This window comes from Otolemur garnettii, unplaced genomic scaffold (genome assembly GCF_000181295.1).
Source record: "Otolemur garnettii isolate 467f Iridium unplaced genomic scaffold, OtoGar3 scaffold00020, whole genome shotgun sequence".
Classification (NCBI taxonomy): Eukaryota; Metazoa; Chordata; class Mammalia; order Primates; family Galagidae; genus Otolemur; species Otolemur garnettii.
The window spans coordinates 10,587,715-10,597,291 of NW_003852415.1; the positions used below are offsets into that span (position 1 = coordinate 10,587,715).

Genomic DNA, 9,577 nt, shown 5'->3' on the forward strand with positions numbered 1-9,577 from the left:
AAGGGAACACTTCTGCACTGCTGGTGGGAATGCAAGCTAGTATGTTCCTTTTGGAAATGAGTTTGGAGACTACTCAGGGATCTAAATATAGACCTGCTGTTTGATCCTACAGTTCCTTTATTAGGGGGGTGTGTGTGTGTCTGTGTGTGTGTGTGTGTATATATATATATATGTGTATTTTTTAAATTATTTATTTATTTATTTATTTATTTTTATTGTTTGGGATTCATTGAGGGTACAAACACTTAGGTTACACTGATTGCGTTTGTTAGATAAAGTCCCTCTTTATGATGAGAAAGATGTATTATGGTATCCTGCCCCCAAGAGGAGTGCCATATACTGTGACTCCTCCATTCCCCTCCCTTCTGCTCTCTCCCCTTTCCCCGATTCCTCATACTTCTACTCCGCACCTTGTATTAAATCATCTACTGCCTTCATATTAGAATAGAATACATTGGATTCTTTCTTTCTTTTTTTTTCTTTTATTGAGACAGAGTCTCACTTTGTCACTCTTGGTAGAGTGCCATATTTCACAGCAATCTCAAGCTCTTCTCTTACCTTAGCCTCCCCAGTAGGTGGGACTATAGGCACTCACCACCTGCCTGGCTACCTTTCGTTTGTTTGTTTGTTTTTGTTTAGCAGGCCCTAGGCTGGATTCTAACCCACCAGCCCCAAAGCATGTAGCCGGTGCCCTAACTAGTGAGCTACATGTGCCCCTACATTGGATTCTTGTTTCTCCATTCTTGTGATGCTTTACTGAGCAGAATGTGTCCCAACTCAATCCAGGTCAATACAAAAGATATAAAGTCTCCATCTTTTTAATGGTTGAATAGTATTCCATGGTACATAGGCCACAGCTTGTTAATCTATTTCTGGGTTGGTGGGCCTTTAGGTTGTTTCCATGTTTTGGCGATTGTAAATTGAGCTGTGATAAACAGTCTAGTACAAATGTCCTTATGATAATTTTTTTTTCTTCTGGATAGATGCCTCCTAATGGGATTGCAGGATCAAATGGGAGGTCCACTTTGTGTTCTTTGAGTATTCTCTATACTTTCTTCCAAAAAGATTATATTAGTTTGCAGTCCCACCAGCAGTGTAAAATTATTCCCTTCTCTCCACATCCACACCAGCATCTGCAGCTTTGAGACTTTCTGATGTGGCTAATCTCACTACGGTTAGGTGATATCTCAGGGTTTTGATTTCCATTTCTCTGATGATTAGGGACAATGAGCATTTTTCAAGTGTTTGTTAGCCACTCATCTGTCTTCTATAGAGAAGGTTTCATTCATGTTTCTTGCCCAGTGATAGATGGGATTGTTGGCTCTTTTTTTGTTGATTATTTTAACTCTGTGTAGATTCTAGTTATCAACCCTTTGTCTGATTGATATCCTGCAAATATCTTTTCCCATTATGAAGGTTGTCCTTTTCCTTTACCTTTTGTGTCCTTAGCTGTACAGAAGCTTATCAGCTTAACTAAGTTCTATTCGTTAATTTTTGTTGTTGCAATGGCCACTGAAGTCTTCATCATAAAATCTTTCCAACATCATCAAGAATTTTCCCCACACACTCTTCTAAGATTTATATCACTTTATGTTTTAAATTTAAGTCCCTTACTTATCTTGAGTCAATTTTAGTAAGGGATGAAAGGTGTAGGTCAAGTTTCGGTCTTTTACATGTGGTTATCCAGTTCTCCAAGCGCCATTTGTTAAAAAGGGATTCTTTTCCCCACTATATGCTTTTGTTTGGTTTATCAAAGATCCAATGAAAAATAGAGACTATTTCATCTCCTGGCTTTCTATTCTTTTCTATATGTCTATGTCTCTATTTTGTGCCAATACTATGCTGTTTTGATTACTGTGGACTTGCAATATAGCCTGAAGTATGGCAGGGTCCTGCCTCCGGGTTTGTTTTTATTATTAAGAATAGCCTTAGCTATATGAAGTATTTTTCTAGTTCCATACAAAACTAAGTACTATTTTTTCAGTTCTTCAAAATATGAAGTTGATATTTTAATGAGGATTGCGTTGAATCTGTACATTGCTTTGGGTAGAATAGACATTTTGACTACATTGATTCTTCTCAGCCAAGAGCATGATATGTTCTTCCATTTGTTAGTGTCTTGGACAATTTTTTCTCTTAGGGTTTCATAATTCTCTTTAAAAAGATCTTTAACTTATTTTGTCAGGTATATTCTTAAAAATTTAATTATTTTTGAAGCTAGTGTGAAGGAAATTGTGTCCTTGATTTGCTTCTCAACTCAGCTATTATTAGAGTATACAAAAGTTACTGATTTGTGGACATTGATTTTAGATCCTGAGATGTTTCTAGATTTCCTGATGACTTACAGAAGTTTTGTGGTTGAGTCTCTGGGGTTTTCTACGTATAAGATCATGTCATCAGCAAAGAGGGAGAGTTCGCCTTCTCAGCCCCAATTTGGATGCCCTTTGTATCCTTCTCTTGCATGATTACATTGGCTAGAACTTCCAGAACTATGTTGAATAATAGTGGGAAATAGTGGACACCCTTGTTTGGCTCCAGTTCTCAGTGGAAAAGTTTTTAGTTTTACTTAATTCAATATGATATTAGCTGTGACTGTGTCATAGATGGCTTAAACAGCTTAAGAAATGTTCTACCTATTCCTATTTTCTTAAGTGTTTGTGTTAGAAAAGGATGCTGAATTTTGTCAAATGCTTTTTCTGCATCTGTTGAGAGGATCATATGGTCTTTCTTTTTGCTTCTATTGATAATATGTATTACATTTATGGATTTATATATTAAACCAACCTTGCATCCCTTGGATGAAGCCTACTTGATCACAATGTAAAATTTTTAATGGGTAGCTGCAATCAATTGCCTAAGATTTTATTAATATTTTTGCATCAATATTCATTAGTGAAATTGGTCTGTACTTTTCCTTTTTAGTTGGGTACTTTCCTGGTTTGAGAACAAAGGTGATGTTTGCTTCATAGAAGGTGTTAGGGAAGGTTTCTTTCTTCTCAATGTTTTGGAGTAGCTTTTGCAGTATAAGTCCAACCTCATTTTTGAAGGGGTGAGAGAATTCTGATGTGAAACCATCTGGTCCTGGGCTTTTTTTGTTGGAAGCTTTTTTATTGTTTCTGCAATCTCAGTGCTTGATATTGGTTTGTTGACGAGATCTAGTTCTTCTTCATTAAGTCTAGGAAGATGTTAAGTCTAGGAATTAGTTCATTTCCTTCACATTGTCAAATTTCTGGGCATAAAATTGTTGGTAGTAGTTAGAAATAATATCTTGTATCTGTGGTATCAGTTGTTATTTCCTCCTTTTTGTTTCTGATTGAGGTTACTAAATATTTTATTTTTCTATTTTTGGTTAATCTGGCCAGTAGTTTATCACTTTTATTTATCTTTTCAAGGAACAAACTTTTTGTTTCATTAATTTTCTGAATGATTCCTTTATTTCAATTTCATTTATTTCAGATTTACTTTTCTTATTTCTTTTTTCTGCTACATTTAGGTTTGGATTGCTCTTTCTTTTCCATTTCTTTAAGATAATTCATGAGGTTATTGATGAATTTAGGCATCTACTGTGTTTGTTTTTTGGATTTAGGCATCTACTGTGATAAACTTGCCTCTTAGGACTGCTTTTGCAGTGTCTCACAGGTTTGGGTAACTTGTGTCTTCATTTTTGTTATGCTCAAGCAAGAAAGTTAATAATTTTCTTTTTTTATCTCTTCCTTGAACCAACTATCATTCAGCGTAAGGTTGTTTAGTTTCCAAGCCTTTGGGTGGGATAACAATTTTTGCTGGAGTTGAATTCCACCTTTACTGCCTTGTGTCTGAGAAAGTACAAGGTAAAATTGCAATTCTTTTGATTTTCATGAGGTTTGATTTACGTCCTAGGATATGATCTATTTGGTAGACTGTTCCATGGGCTGATGAGAAGAATGTATATTCTTTACCTTTGGGATGGAGTGTTCTGTATATGTCTATCAAGCACAGTTGTTCTAGGGTCCCTTGCATCTTCGTTCAGTTTCTGTTTAGAGGATTTGTCCAGCTCTGTAAGAGGAGTGTTAAAGTCTCCTGCAATTATGGTGTTATGGGATATCATATTGTTCAGACTAATTAAGGTCTGCTAAAAATCTGAGAGAATTTAAGTTTGGTGCATAAAAATTTGTCAATATTTGTCTTTGTTTTATCTTAGTTGCTTTAAATCTACTTTTATATGAAATAAGACTGCAAACCTTCTTTTCTTCTGTTTTCCATTTGCCTGAAAAATTGTGTTCTATCCCTTAACCTTGAGGTTTACTTTTTTCTTCGAGGCTAGGTATGTTTCCTGGAGACATAAATGGATGGCTTGTGCTTTTTAATTCAATCAGTCAGTTTATGCCTCTCCAGTGGGGAATTCAAGCCATTAATATTTATTGAGAGAATTGATAAGTGTGGTGGAGTGTATTCATCTTATTTTGTGAAAGTTCATTGCTTAGTTTTATGTTTTGCATCACTGTGGCACGTCGGGTTTTTTGTGTTTTTTTTTGTTTGTTTGTTTGTTTGTTTTGTTTGTTTGTTTGCTTTTAGTTTCTGGGTGTTTAGTTTGCTGGTGCTCCATTGTTATGGTCAGTGTGTAAAATAAATCTAAGTATTTCCTGTAGAGCTAGTCTTGTTTTGGCAAACTTCCTCAATGTTTGCATATCAATAAATAATTTGATTTCTCTATCAATCTTAAAGTTTAGCTTCACAGAATATAGAATTCTGGCCTGAAAATTGTTTTGTTTAAGTAGGTTAAAGGTAGATGACTACTCTTTCTGGCTTAAAAAGTTTCGTTTGAGAAGTCTGCAGTCAGTCTGATGGATTTGCACTTGTAGGTCAACTGGAATTTACTCCTGGCTGTTTGCAGAATCTTCTCTTTCATCCTGACTTTGGACAGGTTCGTGGCAATGTGTCTTGGAGAAGCTCTGTTTTAGTTGAGACAACTTGGTGTTCAATACGCTCTGAAAGGAGTGGGCCAGAATCTTTGGTGATGCTTGGGAAATTTTCATTTATGATATCCTGTACTATTGCTTCTTTTCCTCTGGGGTGCTCTTCCCGTTCTGAGATACCTATAACTCAGACATTTGAATGTTTCATGAAATCCCATAATTCTCTCAGTGAACATTCTTCTTTCTCTCTCTCTTTTTTCTGTCTCTTTAATTGTCCATATTAGCTCAAGAGCTTTATCCTATACCTCTGAGATTATCTCTTCTGCATGGTCTAATCTATTATTGATACTTTCTAGTGTATCTTTAAGTTCCCTCATTAATTGCTTCAATTCCTTAAGCTCGTAATATCTTCTCTATATTCTTCATATCATTCATCTCTTATTTTATTCTGTTTTTGGATTTCCTTTTGGTTATTTTCCACTTTATCAGCAATTTCCTTCATTGTTTTTATGGTACATATCTTGAATTCTCTTTCTGGCATTTCTAACATTTCTTTATAAGTGGAATACTCTGAAGTAGCTACCTCATGATCTCTTGGGGGGGGAGGTGTTCTGTTGTGGTTTTTCATGTTGCCAGGATTTTTCTGCTGTTTGCTCCTCATAAGAGTTTTCTTTTTGTCTGTTTCCTTGCCCTACTATTTTTTTTTTTTTTTTTTGAGATGGAGTCTTGCTATGTTGCTCTTGGTAGAGTGCTATGGCTTCACATCTCACAGCAACCTCAGACTCTTGGGCTTTAGTGATTCCTTGCCTCAGCCTCCCAAGTAGTTGGGACTACAGGCACTTGCCACAACACCTGGCTATTTTTTATTTAGCAGTCCTGGGCAGTTCAAACCCACCTGCCTTGGTGTATGTGGCCAGAGCCCTAACCACTTAGCTACCAGTGCTGAGCTCCTTGCTATACTTTTTCCTTTCATTTCCTCCTGCTCTTTAAATTACCACTTCTCTGACTTAAGGTGGTTAGGTGCCCTTTTGGTAAAGGACTAAAAGGAAGAGAAGAGTGAAGAGCAAGAATGGAGGCACTTTGCAACGTGGTGCACCCCAGTGTAATCTGAGATGGTTGCAGTGGGTGGTGAGAACACACTACAAGTGCAGTGTCTGCCCAAACTATGACCTGTATGGTGTCTGTGTGGGTAATGGCCTGCACAGGGGGCACAACAAGCTCATGTTCCCCAGTTCCTCTGGGTACCTCTCAGAGGCCTTATTTCATAGTCCCTGGCTTCGGAACCTGAAATACAGGCATTTCAGGTGGCCAGGCTGGGAAATGGGCCCACCAGGGAACTGGAACCCATGTCCTCCTGGAGCAGGGGATTCCCACTCCAGCACCACAGCAGAATCAGCTTCCAGTCCATTGGAGAATCCCCGTGTGAATTTTCTGAAGAATGTGGGGGAGCATGTGGCAGCTGCCCTCAGACCTTTGGGCATTAAACTTGATACTGACATGAAACATGGAGGGAAAAGAAGCTGCCTGATGGTTGTTTCTACCAAGAGTTCCAGCACAGAAGAGTAGCTCTCAGCCAAGCAACTGTTCTGACCCCAGCAAGTCAGAGGGGAATGTCAAGGGCACTAAGCAGTCTCTAACAGAGCAAATGAAAAAGATCACCCTGGAGTCTGTGGGGAAGCTAGAGGAACACATGGGATCTGATAACTGTTTTGGAAAAGATGATGACTGAACCCATTTGCCTTCAAAAGTAGTGAACCCATTGACAGGTAAACTCCAGTCTCTACAAATGCCAGACTCTGAAAGGCCAAGCTCTTTGGACAATTCTCAGCAAGGATCCATAGCACTGAAGGAAGCTGCCTTGTACCCACATTGTGCATCAGAGGCTGACCCAAGGCTGTTAGAGTCCCTGTCCCTGAAGCTGTCAATGGAGTTCTCTGATGAAGGCGGTTGGCTCACCAGGCTTCTCCAGGCCAAGAATTATGACATTGGGGCTGCTCTGGATACCATCCAGTATTTAAAGCACCCACGGCCATAATGATCACATCTGCTCACCTTTCTGTGTTGTCCATTTTTGTCTCATAGTTGTGTTGAGCTAGTGTAGGACGTGGGCCTCTGCCCAGGCCAGTTCTCTGCCTTTTTCTTGTAAAATGGGGAGTGGGACAGAATGGGGTGAATGAAGCCATTCCAGCAGCAGAACAAGTTATATGAGGAGAGAGTCTGAATGTGTGTGCCAATGTCTGAGAAACTTGCCCAGTCTCCCTGGGGGCCCTGGCTCCTGGTAGCTTCCCAGGGCAGTTTGGGTCCGGCCCTTGGCCTTGCAAGAGGCTGCTGGGGCTCACTACAATGCGTTCCTGCCTCTCCCCTGCCAGGGTCACACCAGCAGCCCAGAATATGTCTTTCCTAATGGCTTTCTGATTTTTCACTAATAACTAATAGTACTCTGATAGAGTCCCTGTCCTTGCTGACTGGGGAACCAGGAAGAGCTCATGAAGGGAGGTTGGCAATGCAACATTGACCAAGGGCTGTCCCTTCTCGCCTAACCACCATGTATCAGTTCTCTCATGTCTAAACAAGTCAGCAGCTTTTAAAGTGAGAAGATGCCTTTGTAGCCATCCTGTTACCATACTTGTAAACAACCTGTAATTAAATGTATCAAAACTTAAAAAAAATGTAAGGATAAAAGATTTGAAAAAAGAGAGAAAAGAGAAAGGAAGATAGGGGTAAAAGGAAAGATTGACAAAAAGAAGAGAGAACAGAAAGAGAGAGACAAGAGTAACGGTGATGTACAGGTGGGTACTTTGACCACACCCACAAATCCCAACCTCTGAGGGGCTGGGTTGGGTGGGTCTCTTGACATCTGTAGCTCTTTGTCAGCCTGAGCAGACTCAAGACCCCACCTCCACCAAATAGATAAGAAAAATAAAAATACTATAAGTCAAACTGAAACAAACAAAAAATCTTAAGGAATAAAATTGGGGTCAAAATGAATAACAGGGAGAAAAAGTAGCAAAAAATATATCCTTGTTATTAAAAAAGACAGCAAAGAAAAATTATATTAACATGAGAGAAATGAAGAAAAAAGAGAAAAGGAAAAATCTAGAGGGGGAAAGTTGAAAAAAAATTTTAAAAACTGTATCTATATATTACAAATGAAGTAGCTGCGGCATAAGATTATATCTAATAAAAATGTTATATTTTTCTTTTCCTTTCCACCTGAATATTGCCTGGGTAACAGGTGATCTTCTGGGGTATGAGATGCTAATCACAACACTGATACAGCTGTATAACATGGAGATTGGAAGCCTGTGCTGACTTCTTTGCCTTCAAACCCCACAGGTTGGGAGCCTGAAGCTCTCCTAGGCCCACTTAATAAACACACCTCAACCCATGTCCTTTGGCTACACAGTGGCTTTCCCAGGGAAGTGTGAGTCTCTGGGATCTCTCCAGACAGAAGTGGCTGCCTGTTTATGAGGCAGGAGAGAATCAGCCTCATTCTAGGACCTGAGGGCCAAGCCTGCAAGGCAGTTCTCCCACAATGGCTTTGCACAGCCTGCAGCTGAACAATGAAATCTCCCTTGGTCTGCCCTTGGCAGCTCTCTTCTGGCCTCTGGGCCTGGTAAAATTGTCCCACTGTAGCCACTACCATCACCAGCCAGCCTCTGCCCTGAAGCCATACACTTGCCACTTCTTCAATGCCTTCATCTTCCTCTTGGGGTCCTGAAGTCTCCAACTGCCTCCTTGTGCCCCAGAAGGGATGTTTCTGGGCAGAGCCCACAGCCAGAGGTGCCTAGAGTCTTCTCTCCCTGATCTCACCATGGCCAGATGCAAAGAAGCTGTCTCTACTTCACCCAATGGTTAATTTTTTTTTTCCTTTTCCTTCCTTCCTTCCATTCTTTCCTTTTTTTTTTTTTTTTTTTTTTTTTTTTTGGTGGCAGCATCTATGTCACCCTTGGTAGAAAGCTGTACATCACAGCTCATCACAATTACTACCTCTTGAGCTTAAGTGATTCTCTTATCTCAGCCTTCCAAGTAGCACAGGCACCTGCCACAATGCCCATCTGTTTTGTCGCAGTTGTAATTGTTGTTTTAACTGGCCCGGGCCAGGTTCTAACCCGCTAGCCTCAGTATATGTGGCCAGCGCCCTACCCACAGAATTATGGGCACTGCTGCAATTATTAATTTCTTTGTGGCAATAGGGCTATAAATAACAAATGACTCAATGTAGTTTTCAGATAAACAGGTGGAATATTTAGAAGGAAAAGACTGTTTAAATTTTTTTCTTGGTTAAGTGTAAGGAATTTTACAGTCAAAAAGTGGATTATAACAGCTATAATGGATCAAATCTAAGATTTCATCCATATATACTTATATAAAACAATGTGCATCTTAGCAATAATAAAAATCTCATATACTTTCCTTTCTTTCTAAAAATTATAAAATGTTATAATATGTATGTCTAAGTCAGGAAATTTGGTAGTTTTAAAGCAAGACCTTCCATTACTAGTCCTATGATGTGAAGTAAATTATGCAACTTCTCTGAATCCTAATGTCCTTCTTAATGGAATAATAAATAGATAGTAATTAATATCTATTTTGTGGGCCTATTAAATACTAAATCTTAAATTAGTGCAGATTAATGCTTCCCCTCCAAAAGATCAACACCTAAGAAACTAGGGAGGGAA

The 9,577-nt window shown here is 39.1% G+C and overlaps 1 pseudogene; it reads left to right on the top strand.

Annotated features, from left to right (window-relative positions):
* Positions 1–5,964: 5,964 nt before the first annotated feature.
* On the top strand, positions 5,965–6,930 carry LOC100959319 (annotated as a pseudogene).
* Positions 6,931–9,577: the final 2,647 nt, after the last annotated feature.